This window comes from Pleurodeles waltl, chromosome 3_1 (genome assembly GCF_031143425.1).
Source record: "Pleurodeles waltl isolate 20211129_DDA chromosome 3_1, aPleWal1.hap1.20221129, whole genome shotgun sequence".
Lineage (NCBI taxonomy): Eukaryota > Metazoa > Chordata > Amphibia > Caudata > Salamandridae > Pleurodeles > Pleurodeles waltl.
In genome coordinates this window covers 292086483-292113154 of record NC_090440.1, presented here as the reverse complement: position 1 = coordinate 292113154, position 26672 = coordinate 292086483, and the positions used below count along the sequence as shown (strand labels likewise).

At 48.6% G+C, this 26672-nt stretch overlaps 1 protein-coding gene across 8 annotated transcripts in view; it reads right to left on the bottom strand.

The window, feature by feature from the left end:
* RAB27A (RAB27A, member RAS oncogene family) overlaps window positions 1-26672 on the bottom strand; it is a 520171-nt gene that overhangs the window by 59739 nt on the left and 433760 nt on the right. The window lies entirely within an intron of this gene.

Sequence of the window (26672 nt, the reverse complement as noted above, 5' to 3'; positions counted from 1 at the left end):
TAACTACCCAGAAAGATGTAAGGATGTTTTTGGGAATGGTGAGCTACTGCTGCCAATTGATCCCGAATTCTTTGGTCATTTCAAAGCCTTTGCAGAAACTGACACAAGGATATTTCTGATCCTCTAGTGCTAGATCAAGCCAGTGTGAAAGCATTTACAGATTTGAAAGAGAGCTTGTGCCAAGCCCCAGCTTTAGGTATGCCTGATTACACAAAACCATTTCTGTTGTTTTGTCATGAACGTGACGCTTGTTCTTTGACTGTCTTGACCCAAACTCATGGTGGTGTGAATCGCCTGGTGGAATATTTTTTAGCCACTTTGGATCCGGTCGCAGCAGCTTTACCAGACTGTTTGCAGTCCATTGCAGCAGTAGAGCAAAGCCTCGCTCAGGTTGAGAGCAATGTATTGAGACACCCCCTTACTATAATGGTCCCCCATTCTACTGAAGTCTTACTCACAAGATCCAAAACTCAGTTTCTAACCAACTCAAGGTTGACCAGATACGAGACTGCAATCCTAGGATCACCTAAAGTGGCCATTAAGAGATGCACAGTGCTTAACCCAGTGACTTTGCTTCCAAATGAGAATATTAACATTGATAAAATGGATGACTGTCTAGAAATAACTGAATTGTGCACAAAACCTAGACCCAACATTAAAGATACAGGTCTGGAAGAACATTACCAAATTATCTTTGTTGATGGTTCCTGCCTGAGAGATAATATCAGCACATTAAGAGCCGGATATGAAGTGTAAACCATTTCAGGCATGCTGGAAGCTTCATAGCTTCAAGGAGTGTTTTTTGCGCAAGTGGCAGAATTGGTGGCTCTTACTGGAGCATGCCATGTTTCCACCCAACTGAAAGTTACCACTTACACAGACAGCCCACATGGATTCGGCATTGTGCATGATTTTGGCCAATTGTGGTCACAGAGAGGTTTCCTGACCTCTTCTGTCTCACCAGTAAGGAACGGTGAGAGAATTAATGAATTGTTACAAGCAATTCAATTGCCCGAAAAGATTGCTGTGGTGAAATGCAGTGCACATCAGAGATCACAGGATTGTGTCAATGGGAAACGGCTATGCGGATCAGGTCACAAGGTTTTCCACCTTGAGCAGTATATACTACAAAGACAAGTGGGAATTTTTACCTGAAAATGATAATGTCTATGCCAATTACGCAATGCACATTATAGACACTTTAGAAGAGTTAAAAGCCTTACAGGATAATGTATAAAAGGAAGAGCGTAGAGACTGGCAGAATTGAAAGTCCTTGCAAAGGGGTGATGATGTGTGGTTCTCAGGAGAGGGGAATGTGGTATTGCCGAACAGTCTGTTAACTCAAATGGCTAGATACTATCATGGTCAAGCTCATGTGGGAAGGTATGCTATGGTCAGGACATTCAAGCAGTATTGGTTTAATCCTAAATTTAGACAGGTTGCCAAAGCAATTTGCCAGTGTGTGTGATCTGCCAGCAGATAAACTTGGGAAGAGGAACAGTGGTCAATAGGGGCCATATTGGCATGGCTGGAGGACCATTCAGCAGAATGCAAATGGATTTAATCGAGATGCCTGTGTGTGGAGGATTAAAATATGTGTTAGTGATTGTGTGCATTTTTAGTCATTGGATTGAGCCTTATCCCACATGAAGAAATGACAGTCTCACAGGAGCAAAATTACTGCTTAGGGAGTTAATTCCACGTTTCGGTTCCCCGTGTCTTTAAAATCAAATAGGGAAAGCCACTTCAACAATGAAGAGATCAAACTGCTATGTTCAGCCTTAAACATTGAGCAGAAACTGCACTGTAGTTACCGCCCCGAAGCCTGAGGACTGGTACCCAGAATGGCAAAAATGTGTGCATTCACAAATTTAAAATGGCCTGATGCGTTGCCGCTGGACCTCCTGGTCAGCGTCTGCTGCCCTACCCAGCTCCTCTAACTGCTGCTGCTGCCTCTGCCTTTACTGGGACAAACTGAGAGTCTTCTGACTCTGTTAGAAGCCCTCCTCCACCCTCAGGCTCATCCCTGCGCCTCATCCTTGGTGGTTTAGTGGACATCTCAAGTAAGTATTTCCTTTTCTTTCTCTCTTGTCCCTCTCTCACTCTTGCTTTTTCTGACTTTTTCCTCTATCACTCCTCGTTTTTCGTATCCCTTTTTCCTTTCTCCCCTCTTTCCTCAGCCCACATCCTCGTGAAGCTCCTTTCCTGCCCTCTGCCTCCTAGCTGACCGTCCCCTTCTTAATGGCTGCCCCAGCTCTGTGAGAGTGCAACTGCACTGACCTCCTAGTCAACTTCTGCTGCCCTCCCCAGCTCATCTGGCTGCTGCTGCCTCTGCCTTTGCTGGGACGAACTGAGAGTCTCCTGACTCTCATTTAGAGGCCCTCTTCCACCCACAGGCCCGCCCCTGCGCCTCATCCCTGGTAGTTTAGTAGCCATCTCAAGTAAGTATTTCCTTTTCTTTTTCTTTCTCTGTTGCTCTTTCACTCTTGCTTTTCTGCCTTTTTTCTCTATCATCCCTTGTTTTCCTCTATCCATTTTTCCTTTCTCCCCTCTTTCCTCTGCACTCCCTGCCCCCGCAAAGCTCCTTTCCCGCCCTTCCACGTCCCAGCTGACCACTCCTTCTGCCCCCCTTCCCTTCTTAATGGCGGCCGCAGCGCTGAAAGAGGGCAACTGCACTGACCTTCTGGTCAGCATCTGCTGCCCTTCCCAGCTCCTCTAACTGCTGCTGCTGCCTTAGCTGGGACGAACTGAGATTCTCCTGACTCTCAGTTCGAGGCCCTCCTCCACCCGCAGGCTCGTCCCTACGCCTCATCCCTGGTGGTCTAGTGGCCATCTCACATATTTCTTTTTCTTTTTCTTTCTCCCTGTCGTTCTTTCACTCTTGCTTTTTCTGCTTGTAGGAAGCTGGCTCTGTATATACTATATCAAAATGAGATCCAGGGGTTCCCCAGAGGCTTGACAGAGGCAATAATAGATAATACTAATGCTTTATCTGTGGCACTGTGGTCGAGCAGTTAGGCTTATCAGAGGGTAGTGTTAAGCATTTGTTGTGCACTCGCAAGCAATAGAAGAAACACACACTCAATGACTTAACTCAAGACCAATATGATTTTATATAGAAAAATATGCTTTTGTTACTTTATTAATAGAATCTCAAGATTCAGTTCAGAAGTAAATACTGTTGCAGGTAAGTACTTAGCATAGCTATCAATGTAACTTTGTTTCACTTTAGTCAAGTAAACAGTTTTTAAGAAAACAGAGAATATCTATTTTAAATGTGGACACTGCATTTTCTGAACAGTTCCTCGGGGGAGAAAGAAAAGTACAGTTTTAGAGGTAAGTATATGATTTACAATTCCACTCTCCACGTTTTAGGTAGTCCGTCATTGGGGGTTCAAGTTAATCCCAGACACCCAACCACCAGCAACACGGGGCCAGTCGGTGCAGAGGTCAAAGTTGAGCAATTCTAACATGGGCTCCTATGGAGACAGGGGGTACTCAGAATTCGGTCTACCAGCAGGTAAGTACCTGCGACTCGGAGGACAGACCAGGGGGGTTCAAGAGGGAAGTAGGCACCAATCCCACACCCTCAGCGGCACTGGGGCAGCCGGGTGCAGGGTGCACACAGTGTGTCGGGTTTCCAATGAAACTCTATGAGGGGACTCCAGGGGTCACTCAGGTGCTGCAGGCGTTGTCCAGGGGGCGTCTCGGGCACACCACCTGTCAGACAGGGAAGAGGTCAGCCTGTTGATCGCTGCACTGGGAATCTATTTCTCCAAAGCCTGGGGGCTGCAGATGCAGTGGGTCCTTTGGCGTCTGTTACCTTCATCCAGGGCAGTCACAGTCAGGGGGGGGTCCTCTGGATTCCTTCTGCAGGCGTCTGTGTGAAGGGATGGAGAGGTCAACCCAGAGTGGGCACTTGGTCGTCATCGCCTGGGCTCCTCTCTGGTCAGTTGGGCCACCTGGTCTCGGGACGTAGGCGTCAGGTGCAGAGTGGTTAGGTCTCCCGCTTCTGGAGTGAGATGGGAGTCCTTTAGAAGCAGTATCTTCTTTTTTTCTTTTAGGCACGGCCGCTGTCCACAGGAGTTTCTTGATCCTCGGTAATGCAGGCAGTCCTCTGGAGGTTTTTCAGGGATCACTGGGCCTGCATCGCATGTTGCTTTTCATTTGCAGTTTCTTTGAAGCAGGAGACGGGCCGGTAGTCAGTTCTTGTCTCCTTTCCTTCTCTGCGGAGTTTTCAGCTCAGCAGTCCTTCTTGTGAGATCATCAGGAATCTGACGAGCTAGGTTCAGAGGAGCCCTTAAATACAGGATTTAAAGGTGTCTTAGGGTTTAGAGGGCAGTAGCAACTGGCTACTGGCCCTGAGGGTGGCTACACCCTCCTTGTGTCCACTACTTTTGGGGAGGAGGGCACATTCCTATCCCTATTGGCCCCTGTCCTCCAAACCAAGATGGTGGATTCTGCAGGGAGGGGTCACCTCAGCTCTGGACATCTTAGGGGTGGTCCTAGCTGGGGGGGGGGGGGGATCACTCCTCCCTGCTTTCCCTAATTTGTACACCGAATTTGCCACCAAAAGTGGGGCTTTGTCCGGGGGCTGGGCATCCCCACTAGCTAAAGTGCCCTGGGGCATTGTAACACGAAGCCTGAGCTTTTGAGGCTAACCGCTAGGTATTACAGTTCCTGCAGGGGGGGAGGTGTGAAGCCCCTCCACTCAGTGCAGGCTTTGATTCTGGCCTCAGAGAGCACAAAGGCTCTCACCCCATGAGGTCAGAAACTCATCTCTCAGTGGCAGGCTGGCACAGACCAGTCAGTCCTGTACTGAAGGACTGGGTAAAATACAGGGGGCATATCTAGGATGCCCTCTGGGTGCATTTTTTAATAAATTCCACACTGGCATCAGTGGGGGTTTATTGTGCTGAGAAGTTTGATACCAATCTTCCCAGTTCTCAGTGTAGCCATTATGGAACTGAGAAGTTCATTTTGACAAAACTTAATACGACCACACTGCACTTACAATGTTTAAGAACGGACTTAGACATTTTAGGGGCATATTGCTCATGCAGCTATGCCTGAACCTGTGGTATAGTGCACAGTGATTTAGGGCTGTAAGGCCTGCTAGAGGGGTGACTTACCTCCGCCACAGGCAATATTTTGTGGGCATGTAACATGTAACGGGGATGCCATGTCGACTTTGCCTTTTTTCCCCACCAACACATACAATCTGCAATGGCAGTGGGCATGTGTTAGGTAAGGGGTCCCTTTAGGGTGGCACAACACATGCTGCAGCCCTTAGGGACCTTCCCTGGTCACAGGGCCCTTGGTACCACTGGTACCTTTTACAAGGGACTTATCTGTGTGCCAGAGGTGTGCCAATTGTGGAAACAAAGGTACATTTTTAGGGAAAGAACACTGGTGCTGGGGCTTGGTTAGCAGCATCCCAGCACACGATCAGTCAAGTCAGCAGCAATATCAGGCAAAAAGTGTGTGGGGGGTGCTGCAACAAGGAGTCATTTTCCTACACTGCCTTTTTTCTCTATCATCCCTTGTTTTTCTCTATCCCTTTTTCCTTTCTCCCCTGTTTCTTCTGTCCTCTGCGTAGCTCCTTTCCCGCCCTCCCGTGTCCCAGCTGACCGCTCCTCCCACCCTCTTCCCCCTCCCCTTCTTAATGGCGGCCAAAGCGCAGGCGCGCCGAAGGCAAGCCCGTCTGCACCCGTCCATGCCTGGACTACGCCCAACACCAGGAACCCTGGTTCTCCATTAAACCACCCCCTGAACTGCCTCCGTTACGACTCAACATCGGACGTCTCAACAACTGATGCACCATCTTCCCCAAGGACACCCATGGACATTTCACCTGCAGGAACTGCAACTTCAGCGCCAGCCTCAACAAACTGAAGGTACTCTCTGCAGACAAAGATACCAACAACCTACACAACCCCATCAACTGCCTGCTCCTGAACATCCGTTCCCTCCACAAACATGCCGCCGAACTCTGGGACTTGATCAACACTACCCGACCGCACATCGCCTTCCTAACCAAGACCTGGACCAACCCCACCTCTGGTCCAGACATCGCCATTGCCATTCCCGATGGTTACAGCATCCTAAGGAGGGACCGGCCCTCCAGCACGGGTGGAAGACTCAAAATCGTACACAAGTCCTCACTACATGTCATGGCCATCCCAGAAGAACATTGCACCACCATGGAACACCTTCACTTCTTGGTCCACTCCAACCACAACTCCTCCATCCACGGCACCCTGGTGTACAGACCACCCGGCCCCTACCCAGCTTTCGTTGACGACATTGTAGACATCCCAACCCCCCCAAGCCCTGCCGTCAGATGGCTACCTCCTCCTCAGTGCCCTGAATTTCCAACTCGAGGACTGCACCGACTCACACACCACCACTCTATTCGACAACCTTGCCACCCGCGGCCTCAGACAGCTGGTCTCCACACACATCGCAGGGCACACACTGGACTCCATCTTCACCTCAAGCAACCAGATCACTATCAAGACCATCTCCACCCCAGACTGGATCAACCACCACTGCATACACTTCACAATCACTGCACCCAGCAGCCGCACCCGCACCTGCACCTCCAGGACCTCCCTCCCCCACAGGGAATGGAACAAAATCACCAATGAGCAACTCACCTCATTGCTTGCAAAATCCCTCCCTCCCCCTTCTGATGACGGCAACACAGCAGCATGCAATCTCAATGCATGGCTCACCAAATGCGCCAACACTCTAGCCCCTCTCCGGCTGACATCGGCCAAACGCATATCTAAGAAAGCCAGCTTGTTCACCAGGAACTCCAAGAATCAAAGTGTACCCACAGACGTTTAGAGAAAAAATGGAGGAACAGCCAATCAAGTGAAGACCTTGCCTCATTCAGAGCTGCAACCGCCACCTACTGATGAAAAATCAAGAATGCAAAGGAGGACACACTCTGGGAGCGCATCAACTCCTCCGCACACAGCTCTAAGAAACTCATCTCAGTCATCAACAAGTTCACATATCCCTCCTCCGAAGCCACCAGCATCCCCCGTCACAGGACCTCTGCGAGAAACTCGCCTCCTTTTTCCACCACCAGATCCAGGATATCTACAACAGCTTCCTCCTGGAAAATCCTGGCACTGGAACCTGTGACTGACCATCCCCCCCCCACCAGAACCCACCAAGACCATCCACAGCTGGTCCATGCTCACCACAGAGGAAACAGTCAACATCATGAACAGCACCCACTTCAGAGCCCCATCGGACCCTTGCCAGTACTACATATATATCAGAGCCTGCACATCCATCGCCCGAGAGCTCCGTAACACAATCAACTGCTCCATCTGCACGGGCACCTTCCCCAAGGACTGAAAACACGCTGAAATACACCCTCTCCTGAAGAAACCTTTGGCCAATGAATCAGAACTAAAGAATTTCTGTCCCATGTCTCTGCTACCCTACCCCGCCAAGGTACTGGAGAAAGCAATCAATGCACAACTATGGAATTTCATTGAGGCCAACAACTCTCTGGACATCTCCCAGTCTGGCTTCCGCAGCAATCAGAGCACTGAGACAGCACTCCTGGCATCCACTAATGACATCTGATTACTCCTACACCACGGCCATGCCACAGCACTCACCCTCCTCAACCTCTCAGCAGCATTTGACACGGTCTCCCACAGCACTCTGCGCTCCAGACTCCATAACATAGGAATCCGTAAAAGAGCACTGGAATGGATCCACTCCTTCCTCTCCGGGAGGGCGAATAGGGTCAGACTCCCACCCTACACTTCTAGACCAACAGGAGCCAACTGCAGAATCCACCAAGGATCCTCACTGAGTCCCACACTGTTCAACGTATACATGGTCCCTCTTGCTGCCATCGTCAGAAGCCACGGTATGAACATCGTGTCATATGCCGATGACACCCAACTCAGCATTTTCCTCACCGAAGACCCGGACACAGCCAAAGCCATTGCCACCTGGATGAGAGAAAGCTGACTTAAGCTCAACTCCGACAAGACGGAGCTCATCATCTTTGGAAACGCCACATCAGCTTGGGACAACTCCTAGTGGCCCACATCCCTCAGCATCCACCCTGCACCGACCGAGCACGTCCGCAACTTAGGAATCATCCTTGACTCCTCCCTATCCATAACCCCGCGAGGTGAACTCTGTGGCTTCTGCTGGCACACACTCTGCAAACTGCAGGTGATCTTCAGATGGATCCTAGCAGACTGTCGCAGGACAGTCACCCACACCTTAGTCACTAGCAAGCTCGACTATTGGAACGGCCTCTACGCTGGCCCCTCAACTAGGGACATCAAAAAACTTCAACTCGTCCAGAACACCACCACCAGACTCATTGTGGACCTCCCTCACCGAGAACACATCTTCCAACACTTGAGGCCACCCCCCCCCCCACTGGCTACCGGTCAAGAAACAAATCATCTTCAAGCTTCTCACCCACACGTACAAGGTCATACACAACGCAGGACCAGCCCACATGAACCACTGCATCTCCTTCCACACCCCAGCCAGATCCCCCTGCTCTGCCCAGATGGCCCTGGCCACCGTCCCTCGCATCTTCAAAACCACCGCCGGAGGACGATCTTTCACCTACGATGCAGCAAGGAGCTGAAACAACCTGCCCCTGCACCTCAGACAAAGCCAGTCGCTCAGCATCTTCAGGAAGAACCTCAAGACATGGCTCTTCGGATGAGGCCCTTCCCCCCCCCCCAGCACCTTGAGACCCTCACAGGTGAGTAGCCATGCTTTACAAATACTGATTGATTGATGTCAATGAGAAGCATGCCTGACAAGAAAACAGGATTGTCACTTCACAAGATCCTTATGGGAAGAGCCATGAGATTGGCAGCTGTCCCTGCAGATGCTCTTGTGAACATTACAGATGGTATAGTATTGGACTACTGTAAAGGCCTGTGGTTCGCTCTTTCTCTCATCAGTTGGAGGCCACCACACTGCAACTGTCTCAAGACCAAGGACACAACCTGAGAGCAGGTGACTGGGTTGTGATCCGAAAGCATGTGAGAAAATCATGTTTGGAGCCTCAGTGGAAAGGGCCTTACCAGGTGGTATTAATCACTACCACAGCTGTGAAGTGTGCTGGACTTCCGTACTGGATCCATGCCAGCCATACTCCGAAAGTACCCAATCCACCTGAGCAGGAAGAAAAGTTGTTGAGATTACCAACAACATCCAGATGCAATCCAAGCCAAGAGAGATGGGGAAGCGAACGGGAAACGGTGCCGGAGTACCACCCAACCAACTTGCCCACTCCTGTGTTAGATGAAGTGCAAGGAGCACAGGAGGATGAGAAAGAACCAACCTCAAGTGGAACAATAGGAGAACCTGATCAGAGGAGAGTTTTCCTAGAAGCAGACAGTTTTGAAACATAGACTGAACAAACGACTGACACCAGCGGGAAAAGGAGCTGAGGCAGATCAAAGTCAAAGAGAATGACTCCTCCTGAACCGGTTGCCGGAATGTCAAAAGAAGATAATTCACGTCCAACACTGAAAAGAGTACTGACAGGAAAAACATGAAAAGGTGGCCAAAGAGTCAAGGCCAAAGACAAAGATAATCACAGTAACACCAATCCAGGAAGAAGTCGACACCACCAGAAAAGAGGATCTGAGTGATGGTTGTTAGACCTGACAGCCTTAGGGTGTCACCCTTAACTTTTTGCCTGCCTCCCTCCACGTTTTGGACACTGTTTTGCTGGTTTTAGGACTCTGTTCACTTTACCACTGCTACCCAGTGCTAAAGTATAAATGCGCTCTCCCTTAAAACATAGTGGCATTGGTTAATACCCAATTGGCTTATTTAATCTACTTGTAAGACCCCAGTAAAGTGCACTATATGTGCCCAGGGCCTGTAGATTAACTGCTACTAGTGGGCCTGCATCACTGATTGTGCCACCCACATACGTAGCCTCTTAACCATGCCTCTGGCCTGCCATTGCAAGGCCTATGCGTGCAGTTTCACTGCCACTTCGACTTGGCATTAAAAAGTACTTGCCTAGCCTTAAAATCCACTTTTTCTACAGATAGGTGACCCCTAAGGTAGGCCCTAGATAACCCATAGGGCATGGTGCTATGTAGATAAAAGGCAGGACATGTACCTGTGCAGTTTATATGTCCTGGTAGTGTAAAACTCCTAAATTAGTTTTTACACTGCCTGCTCCTTTCATAGGCTTACATTAGTGCAACCCTCATATACTGTCTGAGTGGTAGATTCTGATCTGAAAGTCATATTTAGTATGGCCAGAATGGTAATACAAAATCCTGCTGCTGGGTTAATTGACTGCTCCCTTGTGCGTTCCACTCAGACACTGAAACCCAAACACAGGATGCTCAGTCACACTTCCACACATCTGTATATTTTGAATTGGTCTTCCTGGGCTGGGAGGGTGGAGAAGCTGACACTTAAATGTCAAAGGACAGTAGCCTGCCCTCTCACAAAGGACTGCCACACCCCCTACTGAGGGCCTGGGCAGAAGCCCATTCAGAGGAGGATGTTGGGGAAGAGGAGCAAGAGGATGGCCTCTCAGAGGATTTCTTGCCAGTAGTGGGGGATTCTTCCCCTGGAACTGTGTCCCCTAGTAAACCTGGGAGCAGTATCTCTAGCCATGGCCTGACCGCAGAGCAAAGTTAAACCTGTAAGCAGAGGAGAGGAAAGCAGAGAGAGAGAGGCTGAGAGAGCAGCCAAACAAGCTGAAGCTGAGAGAGCTGAGGCTGCAGCTGAGAGAGCCTCGGCTGAAAAGAAACCTTTTTTGGCTTATGAACGGAGTCTTAAGGAGCTGGATATTGAGATTAAGGTGAGACCGTCTGAGTCCAGCAGTGATGGTGGCAGCATACATGCAGGACCTACTGGGGAAGGAAGGTTTGTGTACCCAAAAATGAAGACTGGCATATAAAAGGTACACTGTTCCAAAGAAGGCTGAAAATATAGAAATCTACAGGGCAATCCTATTGCTAGAAGAAAATGCTCTCACACATCAAATTGGATGTCATGCTTCATCATTGGGCCTGTTCCTCGTCAGACCTGTGCTGCAATGTCTGACGGGCACCCCATAGAGGGGGCTCTTTACCGGAGATCTTGTCTCAATAGTACTGTGCCATGGTGAGAGATAGTGCCAACCTACAGGCACATGAACGATAGGAGAGTAAAAGAAACAAAGTTTAAAATTGGCTCAATACCTAATTCAAAGCCACTATTTATTGATCAAGTAGGGGTCTTGGACACAGTAAAAACATAGGGGAGAGTGAGAAATGAGATCATGCTCATTCACTCTTTTAAATGCAGTTAGGAAGAGGGGAAGGGATTACCTTCGCCCCCATGATGGGTCAAAATGTTTCGCGCCTCAAGGGTCCGTACGGATCAATGACGCTTCATCAGGACCAAAATACACAACACTTCTCCTCAGCTATACACACAGACCACAATGAGTCTTAGTCTAACAATCAGGAAACCTCTGGTCACTTACTGAAAACAACTGCACGTCAAGCTAGTCATAGTCTGAAACCAAATGCACGTCCTGCTAATCATATATGAAGAAGGACCAATGGAGAAACAACAAGAATGGGCTAAATTCTAACCCAAAGCATGTAATGGCATACAATGTATACATAAATGGTGACGTGGCACTCTGTGTACAGTATAGTGCTTTCATGCTCAGTGGTAGTGTGGGATGCAAAACTCGCTTCCCATCCCCATTATGGATCAGGCTTCATAGGAATCCGCATGCCGGGAGAACGGCACATTCACTATAATAGTATTTTACAAAAACAAAATTATTATCAAGGAGCCTCACACTGCCATCCTCCAAATGCACAAGGTACAATATTATGGGATCTCATGCATTGAGATATGATCCCCCCACATATCTCATTAAGGTCAGTCATGGAAAAACCTGCATAAACTGCAGAAGGGCCACCATGCATAGCAACACACCACAGATACCTGCCCGCTTCACAGTATTCATCCAAACATACAGACAGGATCTGGAGCGGCACATGAGCCTTAACACACATGGACTCATCTGAGATGTGACAGTAAAGATAATACAGATGCCTAGTCGTCTGTTCAGGAGGCTGGATGGTCGTTAAAAATCTGACCGACCCCAATAATAATAAGCGTATTGTAAAACAGTCAAAGAGCTAGGATATGAAAGGTTGTAAAGAAATAAGTGATGTTACTTACATCACAGCTGCTGGATATCTGAGAGCCCACCTACCCCAAGGCCGCGTTCCTGCAACAGTGCGGGGAACACGCTCTCAAGCGTAATTATGTTGAGCGCCCTGGGGAGCAGGCCGGCAAAATCTGCGCTGATTGGTTAGCTCAAGTCAGGATGTTACATGACTGCCACAACAAACGAAGGACTCCCAGTGGCACGTCACTCATAATAAACACAGACAGAGGACTGAAAGATAGAGAACGGCACTGTGCTGTAAGATGCTGAAAATCCTCCCTACATGCGGGGAGTGCCACTGGTTGAAAAGAGGAGCTCAGTCTCAAATCCAACTTCAAAACAACACCTTGCGTGCAGCTATAGGCTGGGCGAAGTCGCCTGACATAGAAGACTCTTAATAAAGTACCCAATTTAAAAAATGATGGCAGACAAGGTTAGTTTAGAAAAAAGGAGGCTTAACCAACCAGGTCTAGGAACCCCCATCACAATAAGTTGTCGACAGATCTAATAATGCACCTTGAGGCGGAAAAAATAATTAAGGCCTGCATAAGAGATCTGAATAGCGTTTCAACTTGGGGATACTGTCAAAAGGTTAAGGACTCATATGAACGAACTGGATCAGGGGGATTAGTGAGAAAGGTTCGTCCACGGGATGTCATCATTTAACCCATGGAAGTGAGTGCCCAATTTAAACATCCATTGCTGTTCTTTTTCGAAAAGAAACCCAGAGCCACTGCTTACGTACTTGGGGGGAGTCTAATACCACCAACCACATATCATCAGGAGTGTGATTCATTTCCAAAAAGTGAACACCAAGTTTAGTAGTGGCTCTGCCGCATCTGATGTTACTGCAGTGCTCATTAATCCTCAATTTGACAGATCTGTTAGTCATTCCAATGTAGTGCAGGCCACAAGGACAGGTAATCAAATAGATACAATTGCCGGTGTTGCAATTGGTATGTTTAACAAGCTTCCAAGTGCCTAAGGGTTCCAGGTCGACGGTGTCCAAACATCTGGTAAGTGAACAAACAGTACAATTACCACATGGATGATGTCCTGAAACAGGGGGGAGCTGCCACAGTGTAGTCTGTTTAGAGTCTGCTTGACTTACTGGTGGACGGGTGTGTACCACCATATCTTTGATATTGGTTGTCCTCCTGAAGGCAAACAGAGGTTTTGGAAGCGGAGTGTACATGGAAACACAGGTCAGACGAGTATCAGTGTCCTTAGGGGATGTGTTCATAAGTGCTTCTCTATGGTTATTCCGAGCCCACTTATGGGCTGTATTGATTACATGGCCTGGATAATGTCGCTCATGTAATTTAGACATGAATGGGGGGTGTGGCTACGAAAGCCAAGATGTCAGACGCGTAGTCAGAGTGCTCCGACGGGGCCTTGCAATTATCCGCAATAACGGAGCCCCGCCAGAGTGAAGCCGGCGCCTGAGAAGTGTTGCGTCACCGCTAGAGATAGCGGTGCCGCGTAGGGAAGAGCCGCCTGACTCGAGGTGACCAGGGGCCAGAAGCCCTGCCGCACCCTGGGCCTCCTGAGCGAGCCGGGGGCTCGAGTAGACTGAGACGCCGGACGGCAGTACTCGCCCGACTGAGCGGAGGAGGTGACGCCTGTCTGCTGCAGGCGTATCAAGCGGGAGGGAGCCTGCTCCGGGCGTGTGGAGCGCTGGCGGCTCTCCCCCCGCCAGGGATCGAGCAAGCTGAGACGTGGGACGGCTATCCTCGCTCGGCCGAGCTGAGGAGGTGACGCCCGCCTGCCGCGGACGTAACAGGCAGAGCAGGAGGAGAGGGCCTGCCCCGAGCGTGGGGGGCGCTGTCGGCTCTCCCCCTTGAGGCGCAGAAGATCGTCGGGTCTGCCGGCCTGTGACCTGGCGGGGAGCGGCTGCCCGACCCTCTGCAGGTAATGGGCCTGGGGCCCGGAAGACGAAAACGGTGACACAGGGGTGGAAGCCATCCACCAGCTGGGGACCTCCTGAAGATGAGAGAGGGGGCCAACACAGAGGAAGCCCAGGCAGGGAAGGAGCCAGTGGAAGCCGATGCTGAAGAACTTACTCCGCATAAAACAGTAACCCAGGTGAGCGAAGCCCCAGCCAAAGCCCTGAAAGGGGTGAGCGCCTAGGACCACAACTGAAGAAAGGGCAGCAGAAGAGGGCAGGAGAAGTTGAGGGAGCAAAAAAGAGGCGGTACTGGACCCCTGTCTGCCGGGGACGACCCCACGAACACCACCGAGCCTGAGGTGGGGGGCACGGGCCTGCCCGCGGTGGGAGGGGCCAGTTGATGACTACCCCACAAGCAAAAGAACCGAGGGAGCAGGAACCGGTGAGAGCCCGACAAAGGGCGAACGGATCTGTGACGCATTCCGCGCATTGAGGAGTAGCACCACATACGCACAAACAACTCCGGCGAGGTGTACAGCACCCAATAGAAGCACCAGTGGGTTAAGGTAGATGGCAGTGGAAGCACACAGAAGTCCGAGGAACAAGTGATACCCAAGCCCTAACAGCTGGCTGACGTAGTAAGCTGGAACCCGATCTAACAGGGCTGATGACATCAAAAAGCCGCCGAGGAGGGAAAAAAATGGAATGCCAAGCACTTGATGGCAATAAAGGTGGAGACAAGCATGAACCAACACAATCTATGATGCAGGAAAAATTGGACAAAATCCTAGGAGCAATAGAGGACACAAAAACCACACTGCAACGCAACATCAGTCAGGTCGCAGTAGAAGTGGGTCTCCTCCGAGCAGACCACCAAAAGCTAGCTGACAGGGTCAAAGACACAGAGGCGAACCTGATAGATATAACCCCGAGGCAAAAGGATTTGGAATCCACTATACTGCACTTGACAGAGAGAATTCCAAGATTGGAGCAGAGAGCAGAAGATGCAGAGGGACGAAGCCGAAGGAACAATGTGCGAGTGGTGGGACTGCCAGAGGGAACAGAGGGCACAAACATGGTGGAATACCTGGAGAAGTGGATGAAGGAGACAGTAGCCCCAGATTGCCTGACGCCATTCTTTGCGCTGGAGAGAGCACACTGAGTCCCCGCGAGACAGCCGGTACCTGGTCGACCGCCAAAAGTGGTGATAGCACGCCTGTTACATTACAGAGACAGGGACATCCTGCTCCAGAGGGCTAGGGAGACGGGCCCTCACAGAGTAGGCAACGGAGAAGTGACCCTCTTCCCAGACTTTACTGCCATAAAGAAGGCTCTCCTAGTTTGGACCTCAAAGGTAAAGAGGGCACTGAGAGAAGAGGGAATCCAGTACTCACTCCTCTTCCCGGCCAAACTGAAGGTGATGATCGACGGTAGTGCCACGTTCTTTCCTAGTCCAGAGGAAGCTTGGGAATGGCTGGAGGCCCGAGGAGGTGGCGGAAAGCGGACTGAGGGCCCAGGCCATGATCCCTCCTACCCCGCTGGAGGGGTGAGTAGGAGGATGAGACGCAGACCCTGCACACGAGCTGGGCCATCACAGACTCAGAAAGACCTGAGTAAAAAAGAGGCCCTAAGGGCAGCGGCCTCAATGAGCAACGATACCTCACCGAAGAGAAAAGTTGACAATGACTCGGACGACACAGCAGCATCGTCTGCAGAGAGCACCTGCACCTCAGAGAACCAGCCGAAAGTGACGCTGCAGACGGCGAACGAATTGGGGTGACGTGGCACAGCTGGACACCAAGGTGGGGCACACCGACCAGAAGTAAGGCCCCAATGGACTCTATACCAGCCCCCCGACAGGCTTCTCGCCTATTCAGTAAAATGGCGAGAACTAGACGTACTTGTTGTATTACTTTGCTCATTGGCACATTTTTTCTGGGCACCCTACAGTTAGGGAGGGGCCCTGGGGTGGGGGACTTGGGGTTACGTAAGTTTGGAACCAGTAGGTGCATAAATGGAAAAGATCATATACATGTGGGTCGTCGGAACACACAATGGAGAGGAGAGATCACTAGGAGGGGGTGGGACCAGCATCCCTCACAGACATGCCCAGATGATAGACTATAGCCTTTTGACATGGAACATACGGGGGATGGGGTCACCTGTAAAAAGACACAAAGTATTGGCCCACTTGAAATGAAGAGGCATACATGTAGCAATGCTCCAAGAAACCCACCTGACAACGAACGAGGTAGAAAAGTTGAAACGCAGATGGCGAGGGCAGGTGTTTGCCACCGGGTACTCGTCTTACTCCAGGAGTGCGCTAATTTGGAGCTGTGCTGGCATGCCATTTGAGGCGAGATCCATAGAAGTAGACCGGGAGGGCAGATTTGTAGTAGTGGAGGGATGGTTACATGGGACTCCAATAGTGTTGGGAAGTGTCTATGCCCCCAACCAAGATCAAGCGCCTTTTTTGCAGCGTCTCCCGAGGCGCATCACCCGTCAACAACATGGGGAGTTACTAATAGGGGGAGACTTTAATAGTGTCATGAACGTAGACTTGGACCGTTCTTCACCCCCACTACAGGGGGCAGCGACACATAAAACAACGAAGAAAGTAAGAGAGTGGGTGGAAGCATGGGGAATGGTGGACATCTGGCGAGAACAACACCCAAACGAGAAGGATTACTCCTTTTATTCTGCACTACACCAATTACACACTAGAATCGACAGGGTAGTATGTACTCCTGGGATAGCAAGAGGTATCTTTTATACTGAATACCTGGGACGAACCGTATCAGACCATAACCCGCTACTGGTGAGGTGGAGAGTAGATGGGGATAGGCCCCCCCATATCGCTATGGAGACTCACCAACAGCACTAGAAGATCAGACATTCAGAGAGACTCTTAGATCTCACCTAGCAGACCAAATTAACATAAACAAGGGGTCAATATCCTCTAGGTACCTAGAATGGGAAGCACTAAAAGTGGAATTGAGGGGTTATAGCATAGGTCAGACAGTCGGGATTAAGCGCACACTAGAACAAGAAGTAATTAAACTTGAGGAGGCAATACATAGATGGGAAAAGAAAGGGCACAAGAATGCGCAAGAAAAGGAGGAGTACGAACAGGTGATGAAATCCCACTCGCGTGCGGAAGAACAGCTCTGCTGCCACTGCTTCCAGAAACACTTAGCCACAGTACAAGCAGAAGAGGGTAGATCGGGGAAGATGCTGGCATGGCTGGTGAAAACAGGAGGAGAGGGAACACCTATAGTGAGTGTATATGACATGAGAGGGAACCACAGATTCAAACCCGGACCCATTAACGAGGCCTTTAAAGAGTACTACACTCACCTATATAGGGAACCAGACAAATTAGAGAAAGACAGACTAACGGAATTCTTACGATCACTCCCGCTCCCGACCTTAGACAATGGAGAAGGTGAAGCACTAGGGGGCCCAGTGACGAAGGAAGAGGTACTTGAGGCTATCACACAGTTGGCCCCAGGCAAAACACCAGGTACCAATGGGCTGCCAATGGACTTTTATAAGAAATACCCCAAACTATTGGCCCCACAGCTGGTGGACCTTTATGCAGAGGCACTACACAGAGGCCTTCTCTCAGACACACTCAGGGAAGCAGTAGTGATTCCACTACCCAAAATAAAGACAAGCGAGGCCTCAGTCACCAACTTCAGACCACTCTCAATGTTAAACAATGATTTTAAAATCCTCAGCAAAATCCTAGCTAACCGGTTGCTGCAACATATACCAGCTCTGGTACATGTGGATCAAAATGGTTTGTACCGAACCGCAATACATCACTCAACCTCCGACGACTCTTTGCCATTTTACAGATGCCAGTAACAGCGAAGCCACCTAAAGGGATGTTACTGGCCATAGATTTCGAGAAAGCCTTTGATTCGGTCCGATGGGATTACCTGAGAGTAGTAATGCTAAAGATGGGCATGGGAGACAAATGGGTAAAATGGGTAGACCTGCTCTACACAGCCCCACAAGCGAGAGTCAAGACAGGGAAAGTTATCTCAACCCCCTACACCATTTAGAGGGGCACCAGGCAAGGGTGCCCATTGTTGCCACTACTGTTTGCCCTAGCTATTGAACCTCTAGCCGCCTATTTCCCTATGGAGGGTAAGGACAGAGGGGTGAGATGGGGAGGGAGCGAACACAACATCTCACTATATGCCGATGATATCCTAATTTACCTTAATGACAGGGACACTGGACTTCAATGGGTCTTACTGGCTTTGGACCGGTTTGCTGAACTATCAGGACTAAAACTTAATAGAAGCAAAACATATGTTTTTCCGATTACAAGGGGTTGCGCCCAGCCATCAGCATTTCCGGAGACAGTGGTATGGGCTCCTGACACATTTAGGTACTTAGGCATCCAGGTGTATCATGACCAGGGGGACCTGCGGGAGGGTAACCTTGGCAGGGCGCTTGGCTCCCTAAGAGCATCCATTGGGTTCTGGAGAACTCTGAAACTTTCTATAATGGCCAGAATAGCACTAACCAAAATGGTCATGTTACCTCGTCTCCTTTATTATTTCACTAATCTACCAATACTGATCCCAGCGTCATGGTTTAGCTAACTAAATTCACTACTCAGAGAACTAGTCTGGGACGGAGGTCAGTGTTGTACGGCACTATCAACGTTATGCAGACCAACTATTGAGGGGGGACTAGGAGTTCCTGACTTTGAGCTATATTATTTAGCTTGTCAATTACAGTGGTCGGCCAGATGGATTGCAGGGGAGGGCACGCTAGACAGACACACGGGGAAGAGAGAATTAAGCACGGAAGAGATCATGTCAGAAATGGTAGGACGAAAGTTGAAGTCACAAGAAAAAAAGCATATTGACGAAAGTGGCATTGATGTGCTAGAAGAGATGTTCAAAGAGGGTAGGAATAGGTAAACCCTACTCCCCGGCATTACCACTGAAGGCAGAAACGACCGATGGGAAGTGGATGGACACAGACCTAGGGCCCTGGACGAGGGCGGGAGTAGAGACGATAGGAGACCTATGCGAGGAGGGGGTACTGAGCCCATTCACCGAGATAGTAGAGAAAAAAGGGGTTCCCAGAGGTCAGTTTCTGGTGCACCAAAGACTAACCCATATTGTACAGGAACACTGGGAAACGATCAACGCAGAACCTGCCACGCACTGCGTGTTACATCAACTACTGACAATGGGGACAGATGCCCACCCAATCACCAAACTATACAAAACACAAATTGGAGACACACTAGACCAATTGAGACCACTAAGAGATAAATGGGAAAGAACACTCTGAAAAGAGCTAACAGACAGAGTGGAAGAAAATACTGACATACCCAAAGAAAGTGTTGAGAAATACCCGTTTGAGATATAACCAGTATAACTACATTCATAGGACATACCTCACTCCACAGCGCTTAACCCGTATATATGGAGGCCCTCCAGCGGAATGCCCCAGATGTGGTGTGGCGAGTGCCGACCTGGACCATTTGGCCTGGCAATGCCCAGAGATCCAAATTAGATGGGGGATGGTGATGAGTGATCTGGAGAAGTTGATGGGATGCCCAATACCACAAACTCCGACAATATGCTTGGTAGGCCTGAAACAAGGACTCACAATTGGGAAGGTACAGGAGCGTTACATAGATACTGCACTAGCACTATATAGGCGACTAATAGCGGTAGGATGGAAATCCACTAAGGGCCCAGTAGTAGCCGAGTGGAGGCGGGACGTAGAGAAGTGGACAAAGGCGGAATTACAGGTCCTGAAGAGCGAGGAAGCAAGAGGGTTGCGCCAAACACTGATAGTTCCGGCCTGGGAAGAGATATTGTCAAATTGGAGAAGAGAAGTAATGGGAGAAGGCAGTGACACAGGAGACTCAGATTAGCAACTAGCCAGTATATTGAGACATAGTAGAGAAATACATACTAGTTGAGCCGTCACATCAGGGGGAGAGAGCGAAAACAGTATAGAAACCACAAGAAGTAATGGGCTGCCCATTAGTAATAAGGAGGTGATGAGAGGAACTAGGGGACACCGGGAGGATAGCAAACGATCAAACATACCAATAGAAGGGGTAAGAACTAGTTAAGGGTAAGATGGAATAGGACAATGCTCCAAAACCACATCCACATAAAAAGACAACTGGGAATAATGGCACCATAGAGTTTAAGTTCATGTTTAAGTTCAGGTTAAGCCGGCAGGATAAAAGTAAGGACCAATCAGTGACTTCACTTTACTAAACCGAACACAGAGTAAGATGTCAAATACAAGAGAGTAAGTGATAATAAAGCACGTAAAAAAACTTGCAAGACATCTAATGCAAGATGACTTTAAACAGAAAAAACAATAATGATGTTTAAGTACAAAATAATATTTGAAAATGTACATTTATTAAAGAATACAACCTGTAAATGGCAAATGTTAATAAAAATATTTAACAAAAAAAAATGTAATTTAGACAGAAGATCAGTGGCTTGGGTCTCAAAGGACTGAGCACTGCTGCAGTTGCGACAATCACAAAAACTGTCCATAAGGCAAGTTGTCACGTAATGCTTTCGGATGATGACCCTCATATAGTAGGAAACTGTTACGATCTGTTGTCTTGTAATTAGTGCACGTTTTTAATTAGCCCCCCTCAATACTGATCATCAGATCCAAAAAATAAATGTGAGTTAGAGAGTCAGAGGAGGAAAAATTCAAAAAGGGATCAAGTTTATTGATCCACATGGTAAAGGAGTCCACATCCTCTGTTGGGCCTTGCCATACAATCAAAATATTGTCAATATAGCGACGCCATAGTTTGATATTATCACAAAAAGGATAAGATGTGGGCAGTATGTATCGCTTTTCAAAATCGTACATGTACAAGCAGGCTAAACTGGGAGCAAAAGTACTGCCCATAGAAGTCATATTTAATGTTACTATTTTAGAAATGCCACTTTTAGAAAGTGAGCATTTCTCTGCACTTAAATCCTTCTGTGCCTTACAATCCACGTTTGGCTGGGTTAGTTGACAGCTCCCTTGTGCATTCCACTCAGACAAACCCCAAACACAGGATGCTCGGTCACACTTGCACACATCTGCATACCGAATGGGTCTTCCTGGGCTGGGAGGGTGGAGGGCTTGACATATACATGTCAAAGGACAGTAGCCTGCCCTCACACAAAGGACTGCCACACCCCCTACTGGAACCCTGGCAGACAGGATGGAACTGAAAGTGGACCTTGTGCTCTTCTAAGCCACTCTTTGAAGTCTCCCCCACTTCAAAGGCACAGTTGGGTATTTAAGCAGGGTCTCTGACCCTACCAACTCAGACACTTCTCGACAAGATACCACTGGAGAAGAATCCCTGAACCAGAACCTGCAACCTCCCAAGAGGAACTGCCTGGCTTCTCAGAGGACTCACCTGCTTTTCTGCAAAGGACTGCTGCCCTGCTGCCTTGCTGCCCTCTGGCCCTGCTGAGAAGTGCTCTCCAAGGGCTTGGATAGACCTTGCCTCCTGTTCCTTGAAGTCTCAGGACCAAAAATACTTCATCCTGCAAAAGAACTCTTTGTGCGGCGAAAATTCAGTGCACAGCCCACAGAATCGACGCAAAGCTGAGCCGGAACAACGCAGCCTGACTTCCTGAGAGAAATCTACGCAAGCGCCTGCCATGCGGCAGAAATTTCCACGCATCATCCAACGGATCGACGCAGCTCCTGTGACTTTGTCCTGCACACCCAGGATTTTAACGCATCGTCCCCAGGGCGTCTGAAAACACCGCAACCTGAAGAGGATCCAGGTCAGCGCGCCGGAAATCAACGCATAGCCTTCCCTGCGTGAAAACTCAATGACGTATCGTCTGTGTGTACCGGAAAAATCGACACACACTTCCCCGTTTTCCATGCATCTCCTCCTCTGCGGTCCCTTGCGGAGAATTCAAATGCAAACCAGGTACTTTGTGCTTGCAAGAGACATTTGTTGCTTTTTAAAGACTAAAGACTTCTATTATCATTTTCTACAGTGGTAACTCAAAGTGTACCTATCAAATCTTAATCGTTTTGACCTACATTTAACCAGATAAATATTATATATTTTTCTAAACACTGTGTGGTATATGTTTGTGGTGTTATACTGTGTTATTGCATGATCTATTGCACACATATTTACACATTGCCTTCTAAGTTAAGCCTGACTGCTCAGTGCCAAGCTACCAGGGGTGGGCACAGTATAATTTGGATTGTGTGCGACTTACCCTGACTAGCATGAGGGTCCTTGCTTGGACGGGGGGTAACCTGACTGCCAACCAAAAGACCCAATTTCTAACAATGGTGAATTAAGTGGAGATCGAAAGCTGAAAAGAAAAAGTATTGGAAACCGAAGATACCCCAGTCCTGAGTGGGCATTTGTAACGGTCATCGAATGGCAAGAACAGTTTTTGAATTTTTGTTTTGATCTCGACATTACAGGTGAATATTTTGGCACCTGAAGAGAGTCAATGAGCTGAATTATTGAAAAAACTCAAATTGAGAAAGTGTAAAGAAAAGAGACTGTTGAAAATTAACTGGAAAAGACTTTTAAACCTGATTTGACAAGTTGTAACCTGATTTGACAAGTTGAAACCTGATTTGACAAGCTGTGTTATAGTTAGGAGAATGTCAGTAAGAACAGAAAAATTGCCAGTTATAGTTTTCAGAGCTAACTATAACTTGTGCCTCTGAAATGTACTGCTTATGACCTCACATATTATATCACCCATTGACAACATTTATGACGTCACTGATGATATCTCACATGACATCTCCATGCCTTATTAGGCCCTGTGGGCACCATCCCCCAGGGCCTTTTTATTATTTTTAAAAAGGCAGGGGGCCATGGGGCCACCCTCCCCAGGCCCCTGTGGAGCCCACCTCCGGGGTTAAAAGTTACAAAAAAGGGGAGAGGGCCATGCAGCCCCCTCCTGAGTCCCTTTAGGCCCTGTGCACCCCATCACCAGGGCCTTATCTGTATTAAAGGAGTGTGGCCTCCCTCCCCAAGCCCCATTATGTCATCAAGACCCCCATGGCCTTTTTTTATTTTCTTTTTTTTTTATTAATGGGATATGGCCACATGGCCAGCCTCCCAGAGCCTTTATTAAAGGGACTCCATCTATCAGGGTCCTTTTTTATGAAAGAGGAGGGAGGTGGTTTCTCCCTGAGCCTTCCTAGGCCCTTGGGACCCCATCCCCCAGGGCCACTACTTAAAATAAAGAGGAAAGGGGGACATGCGACCGCCCCTGAAACTTGTTAGATCCCGAGGACATTTATCCCCCATGTCTATATATATATTTTTTTAATGAATGGGGAGGCGACCATGTGGCCACCCCACTCCCAAGCCTTGTTAGGTCTTGAGGACCTCATCCTCCAAAGCCACTACGAAAAATTAAAGGGGAGAGAGGCCCCTTCGCAGAGCCTTTCCGGCCCCTGGCTCACATCGTTAAAGGTGGGTACCCTGGTGCCCACCCAGGGAACCCACCATACATTCACTGGGGAGAGCCCCAAGGCCACTATGCCCCCAACTGGCTCCCTGCATGCAGCGTAGAGCACGTAGAGAAACATATCAAAATTCTTCTCCCAGCTGGTGGGAGCATTTTCAAAGCCTCTGCCTCCTGGGAGCAGAATTAATTTGATCCCGCTTGATGGGAGATTAAAAAATGCTCCTGCCATGCAGGACTAGACACAGGTTTCCGTTCCTGTGCAGGCAGGAAAACCGCTACGTCCTAGGGATGGTTTCCCTGGCATAAAGCAAGTGAGCCGGCCTTAGGGAAAGGGGTCCCCGGGGCCAATAATGGCTCAAGGAGGGAGGCCCAGGCCCCCCTTCCTCTTAATTAGGTTGGGAACCTAAGGGGTTGGCCTCCCCAGGGTCTTTAGAGGCTCAGGGAGGGGAGCCACATTCCCTCCTCCCTATTTTGAGTAATTTCAGCACTAGGTGTGGGCTCCCCGGGAGCTGCAACGGTTTGGAAGAGGGAGGTGACCGACATTTATTTTTTTAATGATCATGTGGGAGGCTCAAGGTTTCGGGCAATTTTTCCCAGTTTCTTTCTTTTTGGCCCCAGGGGTGAGGGGTCCCGCTGGGCTCCCCTCCCCCTTATATTTGTTTTTTTTTACATGGTCAGGAGAGGAGGCTAAGTCCCGGAGCCCTGCAATGGCTGCCAGCAACATTTTTCTAATGTTGCTGGCAGCCAATCAGAGAACTCCCACGGGGACAAATTGGCCAAAGGGTGAAAAAAGCTCCCTGGGCCAGTCAGAGTGCTCTTATTTTAAACTGGCACTCCTGCGAAAGTCCCTCAAGCCTCTCGCGCATCAAGCCTCTTGCGCACCCAACAATTCAGATATACAAATATTAGGGTCGAGCGCGCAAGCGCTCTGGCCTGTTGTAATCTCTCTGTGGGCTCCAACCACACCCACTCCTGCTATTCATTCTTTGGTGTGCTTGTTTTAAATGCTTTATTTTCATTGGTGCATTTTGTGAAGTGCTCCTCCTTTGTGTGCTGAGTTCCATCCCAGGCGATTTCACTAAGTGAACATTTTTGTTGGCCATCATACTACATCACACTTCCTCCTGCTACTGTGTGTGATGGCCCCTCCTCCGGTTTCAGTTTGCCTTTCATTCCAGCCGTGATCCTTTCGACACATTCACGCAGGGAGCCAATAACTCTTGTGCTCACAGTCATGGTGGCTGTGGTGCTTTGAACTGACTTGCTTATGTCAACTGTTTTACTTTTCATTTTCAATTTATGTGGCAAGAAAAGTCCAGTTAGGAACTTACAACGTTAATAGCTCAAAGTCAAATAAATGCAAGACCCATTACTTTCTCATAAACTACTGAACGAATTTACATCACACCACATCAAGCACAATCTAGGGACGAAGATCTAGCTTCCTGCCAAATGTGGTGCAATTCCATTTAGCAGTTTCTGCTGCAGTCCACCTTAAAAAAGTCAATGGAGATTTTGCATTTTGGGCCCCCCTTTTTTACTTAGCCCCCACTTGCCATTTCACCACAAAACTTTCCATGCACAAACTAGTCAAAATATAGCACCGTTCTGAAAGGTTTTTGTAGAGATTTTGTCAAATGGTGCCAAAGTTATTAACAACACAAAAAATGCTTTACATATGGAACAGCTGGCCTAAATATAACTACTCAGTGTGCCTCCACTGGGTTACATACATACAGGGAGTGCAGAATTATTAGGCAAATGAGTATTTTGACCACATCATCCTCTTTATGCATGTTGTCTTACTCCAAGCTGTATAGGCTCGAAAGCCTACTACCAATTAAGCATATTAGGTGATGTGCATCTCTGTAATGAGAAGGGGTGTGGTCTAATGACATCAACACCCTATATCAGGTGTGCATAATTATTAGGCAACTTCCTTTCCTTTGGCAAAATGGGTCAAAAGAAGGACTTGACAGGCTCAGAAAAGTCACGAATAGTGAGATATCTTGCAGAGGGATGCAGCACTCTTAAAATTGCAAAGCTTCTGAAGCGTGATCATCGAACAATCAAGCGTTTCATTCAAAATAGTCAACAGGGTCGCAAGAAGCGTGTGGAAAAACCAAGGCGCAAAATAACTGCCCATGAACTGAGAAAAGTCAAGCGTGCAGCTGCCACGATGCCACTTGCCACCAGTTTGGCCATGTTTCAGAGCTGCAACATCACTGGAGTGCCCAAAAGCACAAGGTGTGCAATACTCAGAGACATGGCCAAGGTAAGAAAGGCTGAAAGACGACCATCACTGAACAAGACACACAAGCTGAAACGTCAAGACTGGGCCAAGAAATATCTCAAGACTGATTTTTCTAAGGTTTTATGGACTGATAAAATGAGAGTGAGTCTTGATGGGCCAGATGGATGGGCCCGTGGCTGGATTGGTAAAGGGCAGAGAGCTCCAGTCCGACTCAGACGCCAGCAAGGTGGAGGTGGAGTACTGGTTTGGGCTGGTATCATCAAAGATGAGCTTGTGGGGCCTTTTCGGGTTGAGGATGGAGTCAAGCTCAACTCCCAGTCCTACTGCCAGTTCCTGGAAGACACCTTCTTCAAGCAGTGGTACAGGAAGAAGTCTGCATCCTTCAAGAAAAACATGATTTTCATGCAGGGCAATGCTCCATCACACGCGTCCAAGTACTCCACAGCGTGGCTGGCAAGAAAGGGTATAAAAGAAGGAAATCTAATGACATGGCCTTCCTGTTCACCTGATCTGAACCCCATTGAGAACCTGTGGTCCATCATCAAATGTGAGATTTACAAGGAGGGAAAACAGTACACCTCTCTGAACAGTGTCTGGGAGGCTGTGGTTGCTGCTGCACGCAATGTTGATGGTGAACAGATCAAAACACTGACAGAATCCATGGATGGCAGGCTTTTGAGTGTCAGAAATGTATATTTGTGAATGTTGAGATGTTATATTGGTTTCACTGGTAATAATAAATAATTGAAATGGGTATATATTTTTTTTTGTTAAGTTGCCTAATAATTATGCACAGTAATAGTCACCTGCACACACAGATATCCCCCT